At 39.3% G+C, this 9,223-nt stretch overlaps 1 long non-coding RNA gene across 1 annotated transcript; it reads left to right on the top strand.

Annotated features, from left to right (window-relative positions):
- Window positions 1–3,475: 3,475 nt before the first annotated feature.
- Window positions 3,476–7,265, top strand: LOC148127739 (uncharacterized). The gene is made up of 3 exons (XR_015741069.1): window positions 3,476–4,654; window positions 5,346–5,487; window positions 6,924–7,265. It is a non-coding gene; the product is annotated as an uncharacterized LOC148127739 (long non-coding RNA).
- The last annotated feature ends 1,958 nt before the right edge of the window (window positions 7,266–9,223 follow it).

Genomic DNA, 9,223 nt, shown 5'->3' with positions numbered 1-9,223 from the left:
TTTAATTTGTCCTGTAACTAAAAATGTAAGGATGATACCTCACAGGGAAGTACACCTATTTCTCTGCCAACTCCCATGCTGGTGGGTTGTACTTCTGTACAATCACCTGACTTTACTTTTGGACTTGTTTATTGGAATAAGTTGCTGTTAAGTCAAACACCAAAGGGCCTTAATTCTACTTTCTTGTCTGTAAAATTGCAACTTTTTGTTCATTTGTTTCTTTTCTTTTCTTCTGCTCTGTGCTGTTCCAGATATGGCCCTGCATTTCCATTGGCTGGTGTTCAGAAATGCCTAGCATTAGGCAATGCAACATTTTGGCCTGCTCCCATTTAACACCTGTTAAAGGCCCCCATAATTCCAACTCAATTTTTCCTTGGCTGTTGAAGCTTCAGTCATTGAAACCTTTCTCCCTTCTTCTTTAGAAACCTAGTGGCTTTCTTTTCATTCCCATTTCCTTCTCTCTTTCTCTCTTCCCCCACTTCATTCTCTTTTCTATGATTTCCTTTATTTCATTATGGGCATCCCCCCTTCTCTTTTTCCTCTTTTCTTCTCAGCACTGGTTGTATAGACAAAATGAACAGCATTTAAAATATGAGCAGGTGCACCATGGCAATAACCTTTACCCCTTCTTAACCTAGCATGACAATCCTTTTCACTTGAGGCTGTTGTGGTTTTTCCTTAACACATACAGGTTCACAATTAGATCGGAGTTCCAATAATACTCTCTGTTGAGGTAATTCCTCCGTTAGGAGAATGAGCGCATACAGGGAGAGGTAGTGAGAGAAGTGTTGAATAATACACACACAGCACACAGATATACTGTACAGTAAATGTAGGGTTTTATTTCCCATAAAGGTTTAAGCAAAGTTCAAGATAAGCAGTCCAGGTTAAATCAGGTTAAATCAGTCAGTTTTCAGTCCAGGGATAATCCAGTAACAAAGTCCAATGTCAGAAACAGTTCAGTATTAGACTTACATCAAATCCAAGAATATCAGTCAATTAGGAAAAATGGAGGAACGGCAATACTCTCCAACAGAAGGAAACAGAGACTCACTCACACTCTCTTCTGAGACTAAGACTAAGATTAAACAACCCAGGTTTCTGGCTTCATCTTATGGCCATTTTAGAAACCACACCCAATTACACTTTTGCATTTTCTTAAAGATACAGTATTAAAATGTTTATCCTAGTTTATATATTGTCCAACCCAAATAGTTGTTAGGTGACTTACATTCCTAACACTCTCCTAAAGAAATCGCTCTACAGAGATTTAAATGGGGTAGCTCACCTGCATAATTACTGTAGGATAATGGGGATAATGGGGGTAATGGTCTTTGAAAGGACCCAGGGTTGAACTGCACAGTTCTACATACTATTTTGACTTTTTCCCCATTCCACACACACACCCTGATCTTCTTGTATTCTAATGCAGTGATCCTTCAACCTTTGGCGCACCAGGGACCAGTTCTGTGGAGAAGGGGCTGTGGTTTCACATGCTGCCTGCATCCCGCAGATGGGGCTTAACTTATTTGTGTGACCCAGTTTCTGGCATGCCGTGGCCCAGTGCCAGTCCATGGACTGGTGGTTGGGGACCAAAGTTCTAGTGTATTTCTGGTGATAGAATATCTATTTCTCAATTCCTTCTCCATTTTTTTCTCCCCAACAGCCTTAAGATATAAGTTGGTCAAATGTAGCTAATTGAATCCAGATAACCCAGCAATCTTCCATAGCTGAAGATGATCTTGAGCTTTATTTTGGTCATAGAGCATCATAAAATACGACAGGGAAAAGTTATATCTGTTTCACTAACACTGAAACTTATAAGAGATGCTAACATTGTTAACTCATTATTTTAATATTAAAAACACAACAATCTTTCTATAAAAATTCTTAATTTGAAATATTAGGATTATGAACTAAAGCAGGGGAGGGGACAAAGATCTCAAAAAAGTTGTAAAGACTGGCAAAGATAAAAAGTAAAAACAAAGGAAGGATTCTCAGTTTACCCATGCTGAGTATATAAAATTATCTGTTTACACATTTGAATTTGTTGCCAAGAAAAATCTAATGATGTTGTACATAACAAATGGTTCCTTATCTGAGGAGACAAAACCAGAGGGGAAAAAATAAAGGAAGGACGAAAGTTTCTAACTATATTAGTAGCAGAGGCCATATATGGGTGATGATCTCAATAGCATTAGTGCTGCATGAACAGATTCTTGTATACGTAGGGATACTTTGTAAATCACTAATTAAGGAGGGTAAAACATCATGCCTGGCTTTTAGAAAGGCTTTTTTATGAGGCTAAAGTAATTAAACACTCACCAGGATCCCAGTTGCAATGAGTTGGATGAACTCTAGTTTGGCTGGGATATCGTTTATCCCATTCTGGAATTCTCTGATTGGGATCTTTTTTCTAAAGGTTCTTTTAGCTTGAATGTATTCCAGAAGAAGAAATTGTTTAAATGCCAAGCCCAAAATGGGTAGGTTTCACCAAAAGTGCTTGTTTCCATAAAGATTGAAATTGATCCGCCAGGAGTATTGAAATTAGTCCTTGAAGAAAAAAGAGGCCTTTGAGAGAGCTGTGGTGGCGCAGTGGTTAGAATGCAGTATTACAGGCTAATTCTGCCGACAGGAAACCTGGTTTCCTGGTTATTGACATCGATATTATATATTATATAATATCTCCTAGCTGCTAATTGTATTTAATTTTAATTTTATTGTGTTTTAACAGTTTTAACAGTTTTTATTGTTTTTATTATTGCTTGCCACCTAATAATCCCTGTTTTAAGCTGCATGGTTACACCAACTGAATAAATAAAATAAAATAAATATTTGGACCAAGGGTTTGACCATCAAAAGTTTCAGAGCTACTTGTATACATTCCCTAGCTGTCAACAACAACAAAAAAATACTTCTTTGGTCTTTTTAGTTGCCAGCACAAAGGGAGTGGGGGAAGGTAGCGCATTCCCGAAATGTTTCAGATAATTGCTAGGCAGCCCAAAGCTGTCAGTGCACAAGAATATTACTGGAGAGCATGATTGATGACTCTTGGCTATGGATGTGTCCCATTGGAGAATATACATCCAGGGGGTGGGGAGAAGACCAGGGTCAAGGAGGAAATGAATGATGTATTTTAGTGTCAGCTGTACCCAGCTAATGCTGACACAGTCACTCCTAATAAATCAATTTTTTTACTCTGAGAGATGCAGCTAGAGACATGATTTGAATGGGGGTGGATTTGTTGGAGCCCTGACAGCAGCTTTTGTTCAGCACACTGATTCTTTAGACGAATGATGGGAGAAAAAAGTACAGGTAGTCCTTGACTTACGACCACAATTGAGCCCAACATTTCTGTAGTTAAACAAGATAGTTTTTAATGTGAATTTTGTCCCATTTAATGACCTTTCTTGCTATAGTTGTTAAATTGGTAACGCAGTTGTTAAGTGAATCTGGCCTCTTCATTGATTTTGCTTGGCAGAAGGTCACAAAAGATGACCACATAATCCTCAGACTCTGCAACTGTCATAAATATGAACTAGTTGCCAAGCATCTGAATTTTAATCATGTGACCCTGAGGGTGCTGCCCCAGTCCTAAGTGTGAAAACGGACATAAGTAACTTCTTTCAATGCTGTGGTAACTTTGAACGGTCACTAAATGAACGGTTGTAAGTCAAGGACTACCTAAATAGGAGATAAATGTAGGAAAGGAAGAATGTAATCAAAGCTAATAATATTGAATATTCATTGAAGCTCAAGTTTTCCTGCTGTTTTCGGCTCTGTGGTCTCTTCATATTCCCCCCCGCCCCAGAGGTGGTATTCAGAGGTTCGGACCAGTTCTGGAGAACCTGTAGTGGACATTTTGAGTAGTTTGGAGAACCAGCAAATACCACCTCTGACTGGAAATTTTACAGTATCCTTCCTTTGCCACGCCCACCAAGCCACGCCAACAGAACCCAATAGTTAAAAAAATTGAATCCCACCACTGTCGCCCCCTTTTTTTTCTTCTGCTTTTTCTGCAGCCTTGCTTATTTTATTTTATTTTCATTCACTTGGACTAAAGTCACATCTTTGGTTCATTCAGGGCCTTTTTCAACATCTGTTTTCCAGGCTATTGGAATGTGTTTTTCTTCTGTAGAAGAAGCTAAACAAACAAACCTGCATCTGAAGAGTGTTTGATAAAGTGCCTTTGCAGAGCCTGAGTTCTACAGATGCAGACTCTTTCCTACAGCTTTAGCAGAAATCCGAAATCCCTGTAGGTGTCCATCATTATTTATTGGGTTTTTTTTTTTTTTAGCTATGTCACAAATAATCATATGCTGTCATGGCTGCGTCTACATTTAACAACATTTAAAGCAGACCAATAGCATGCTTTCAAATCTAAGGCTAGACTTGATTCAAATCTTAATATTTGCTCACTGTGAGCTAAGGTTACTGAAAATGAACAGCAGCAGCTTTTTGGACTGAATGTGGGAAGAGGTAAGTTATTACACAGGAAACACAGGAGAAGTTGATTTTGCATTCAGTTCTGTTCTGTGACCTGCTTAGAAGATCAGCTGCTTGGAACCAAAGGTATTTTGAAAGCTGCAGTTGTCCTTTAATAGCAAATAGTGATATTCTGAGACTGCTGACAACACACATTTTATACTACCCAGTGAGTATCTGTCGGTGTTACTGTAACTAACTCTGTTTCAGAAGGCTTGTCTGTATAAAGAACATATAAGCAATATGTGTTGTGTTGGAATCAAGTACCTTTGATTATTCTTCTGGTTTGCATAAAAAAAAAATATATGCTGAGCTCTCAGTGTTAGCACATGGGGTTTTAAATCCCTTCTCAAATGATTTTTGTATTCACCTTTTAACATTGCAGTTTCTGGCAATGTTTAAAAGGCACTAAATAGAAAAAAATTCTCCTCATTTCATTCACACAACATTCATGTTACATTCCTGGTATGTTACTCTATATCAGGGCTGTCCAAACTTTGGCAACTTTAAGACTTGTGGATTGGCTGGCGGGGGAATTCTGGGAATTGAAGTCCATAGTGTTAAAGTTGCCAAGGTTGGACATCCCGGCTCTATAGTTTCAAATCTAAGAGAGTTCATACATAGAATGGAGAAAAAGTATGAATACTTCTCAGATCTGTAAGGCGTATATTTAGCCAGAATCGTGTGTAATATAGAAAAATATCAGAAGGTATCTGCCAGAGCCTTTTCCAACTAATAATTTTTATTAAAAAGTATATGTTTTTGTGAGCAGGGACTTACTTCCTCAAATGCAGAGAGCTCATTATAGTGAGTTGCAGCCCAGGTAAGCTTAGGACTTTAGTATAAATTTGTTTCTCTAGGTCAGAGGCGTCAAACTCCCAGCCCATGGGCCGAATGCATCACGCACTGGCCACACCCACACCCAGTTTAGCAAAGCGGGAAAAGTCACGATATGTCACGTGACAATGCTGTGATGATGCAAGTTGGACACCACTGCTCTAGGTAGTAGTAGACCCCTTCTGATTTTATTGTCATCATAGACTAACCTGATACTCCTCCAGGGGTGGGATCCAACCGGTGTAACTACCGGTTTGGTGATTTTATGTTTTGCTCCCTGCACATGTATATCGTCATCAGCTAGCTGCCTGGACACCTGAACAGCGCTGTGAGCAGGTGCGCAGCAGTTGAAAAAGCATTTTTTTCATGCTTTTTCAACCGCAGCTGTGTCATGCAAAGCAGCTGTGGTTGAAAAAGCAGGAGATAAAGGTCAGGTAAGAGCCCGGGCAGGCGGGTGGGCCAAAACAGCAGCAGACAGAACTGGTTCTATGTATGCTCTCTGTCTACTGCTCTTCAGAACTACCGGTTCTACAGAGGTGGACAGAACCGGTAGAATCCCACCCCTGCACTCCTCCTATAATGGGTAATATACCAGTTTGTTTTCTGATGGTCATAAAAGATATGATGCCAAACTACTCAAATCTAGAACATGCTTTGTATCCACTATTAAATAGAGGGATCTTCTTTCATTTAATAAAATGATGAGAGAGGAAAAAGAAAAACCTGGCATTTTTATTTATACCATATCAGGACTTTGAAAATATTTGTCCTATCTGCCCCTGTTTCATCCCTCCACTTTTTCTCTTTCCAGGTCATGGAAAGAATCTTTCTGTCCTTTTTTTTTAAATTAGTTTTTCATTTGCAAAGCATGTTTTCATACCAATCTTTATCCTTCTTCCCAGGCAACAATTTCTGGCCTAATTTGGCAATGCTTTAGTTTCTTCTCTCATCCATTGCTTTTTAGAAAGCTCGTATATTATTTCTTGGTCATAAAAAAGATATTGCCCAAAAATGAATTCTGATTATTTCTTCATCATGGATTATCATACCATACTTTTAATATGCTGATCAAATAGATCAGTAGTTCTCAACCTGTGATCTGTGAACTCCTGGGGGGCCAATGATGTCGTCACAGGATGTCCCCAAAGGCTTGAAAGAAATGTTATGCTTTAAATCTTGAGTTCAGTCTTGGGGATCTGTGGCCTTGATCCATAGCCAGAAAAAGTATTTAAAAGGGGTCTGTGGTAAAGAAAAGCTTGAGAACCACCAAAACAGCCAATTCAGTATCTCCTGCTGTTCAATCACTAGGCTACACTGCATTACAAGTAGTCCTCAACTTATGACTATAATTGACCCTGGAATGAATCATGCTGATTATTAAGCAGGTTACATCAAAAGCATGCCCAATGGCTTTTTTGTGGCAGTTGTTAAGAGAATTCATTGTCCACAATGGGTGTTTCAGCCTGAATACAGAGAGAATTAATTACTGCAAGTTCCTGGAAAATACTGTGAATATGTGTTTTTTTCCCTGTGGAGATTTGACTTGGTTTACAGGATTTGCTATTTTGAAGAGAAATGGCTGGTATTTCCCTTCCTTTCAGGTTGTCCTTGAACATTTAAAAAAAACCAGTCTTAAGGCTTCTGAAAGCTCCACACTTGTGCAACATTGGAAGTTGTTGCTGCACGGGGAGATGGAAACTCGACCTGCAAAGACATGGCTGCCTCTGCCAAGCATGTGGGTTGAGATGAGCAGAGTCCCCTTTTGGTTGTTTGTGTTATTGTGTTTGGTTGCCATTTTATATTCTATATACAGTATTATACTGTATATTGTACAGGATATGTTTTCTGTTTTTAGTTTTCTGTGATAAACTGCCCAGAGGCACATTGTTTGAACTGGGCAGTCTTTTAAATCCAGGAAATGAATAAAATAAGTAAATAATAAAGATTTTCATTTCACTTCTTAACAAAAACATTTATTAGCATTGTTAATATTTGCTGAGAAAATATAACAGAGGAGAAAAATATTTGAAGGGTGTACTTTTTCCGATCGACAATGTTTATTTAAAAGCATACATTTTTATGAGCTACGTATCACTTTGCCAGATGCAATTAATCTGGAAACTCATATATAAGCCGGAAAAGGTGCTCCAGACTCATTCTGATTTTTTGATACCATAAACTAGAGTTTCCTACAATATCTCAGTGGAGAAGAAAGTCATTCTGTTGTTTTGTTACACCCACTGATGAAAATAGTTTTACAAGATTCCAAAAAATGAAACAATTCCTCAAGATGGTAGAAAGAGAAATTTAAATTCAGTAACTAGAGACAGACATTTCATGAATAGGCAATTAAAGAATCAGAATGGCTTGTAACTATATGAAATATAACATCTAATTTTTCCAATGTGCAGGCCATAAAATTAGTTGTATGTTAATGTATTTCTTAAAGTCCTCCTAAAAATTGCTGATACCATAATTGCCTTCAGGGGGACAACATGATCCTTGATCCAGAAACACTTATTTCCAGAAAGAGAGGGAGGGAGGGAGGGAGAACCAGGAACCGGGATTTGGAGAGGCCTACTGGGACTCAGAGCAACCACACCATCGAAGCCTCAACCCCAAAGGGGGCGAGGGGTCTTTACCTGTTTTTGCGGCAACCAACCAGGGCACAGAGCTGCTGAATATCTGATACCTCCTCTGAATGTTTCCAGAATACCACAGAAGTCACCTAATAGAAGAAGCACCTGATCTAGTACTAGACAAAGCCCAGAACATTCTAGAGGAGTGGTCCAAATGGAGGCCAACATTGAACCAGAGTGATCCCCTGATGAGATGCCCTCCACTCCCATGAAGCCATTTCCTTTAGAACTTGAGGTGGATGACCTCAATAGTAAATAGACTAATTCACCCCTTTATCATTTCAGTGGTTATTATTAACATGAGAACAAATCAGAAAATACAACCTGGTGCACTGATTGATTTGGGGTGTACAAGTTGTTTGGTAACAAGGGCAATGGTGAGTAGGTTAGGCATATGGGTACTCTGTTTGGCCAAACTGATACATTTTGAACAGGTGGATGGTTCAATTTTTGGGGCTGCCCCTGCCACACATAGGATGGAAATGGTACAGATGGATATGGGACACCATTGGGAGAAAATTTCCTTCATGGTGGTGAAACATATGACAGAGACTGTGATTTTGGGACTGTCCTGGCTTGAAAATTGGTGTCCAACTATTTGGTGGGAGGGAGGTTTTCAGAAGATATGATTGGTGGTGGGGCTCGACCCGTCAGGAGATGATGTAGTGGAGACTGCACCACCTACTGCAGTAATACCTTGGACAATGGTCCAAGGACTTTCAAGTATCCTAGTGAGTACAACAATCTAGCTGAGGTATTCAATGAGCTTGGGAGTGATCAATTACTATGTCATTGTGCTATTGACTGTGCGATTGAGCTACTTCCAGGTATGAAACTTCCTAAACCCTGGATGTACTCAATGACTCCCAAAGAGTTGGAGGAGATGTGCAGATACATCAATAAAAACCTGGAGATGGGGTTTATTAAACCCGGACGTACCCATATAGCAGCCCTGATCTTATTTAAAGAACAAAAAGACAGCGGGTTGAGACTTTATGTTGATTTTAGGGGTCTCAATGTGGTGTATGCAGAACCACTATATCCCTTGCCTCTTATCAAGGACCTGTTAGCACGTTGGCAAAGGGACGGATATTCACAAAGTTGAATTTGAGGGAAGTGTATTATCATGTACAAATCCATGAAAGAGATGAGTGGAAGATGACATTCAATTGCCCACTTGGAAGCTATCAATTCTGGGTCATGACCTTTGGGCTGCAAGGAGCTCCAGCAGTCTTTATGCAATTAATTCATGGGATTTTGCA

This window comes from Pseudonaja textilis, chromosome 1, assembly GCF_049901715.1.
Source record: "Pseudonaja textilis isolate UNSWEBS1 chromosome 1, rPseTex1.2, whole genome shotgun sequence".
Classification (NCBI taxonomy): domain Eukaryota; kingdom Metazoa; phylum Chordata; class Lepidosauria; order Squamata; family Elapidae; genus Pseudonaja; species Pseudonaja textilis.
The sequence above is the reverse complement of the archived record's forward strand: the minus strand, read 5'-3'. Positions and strand labels throughout refer to the sequence as shown.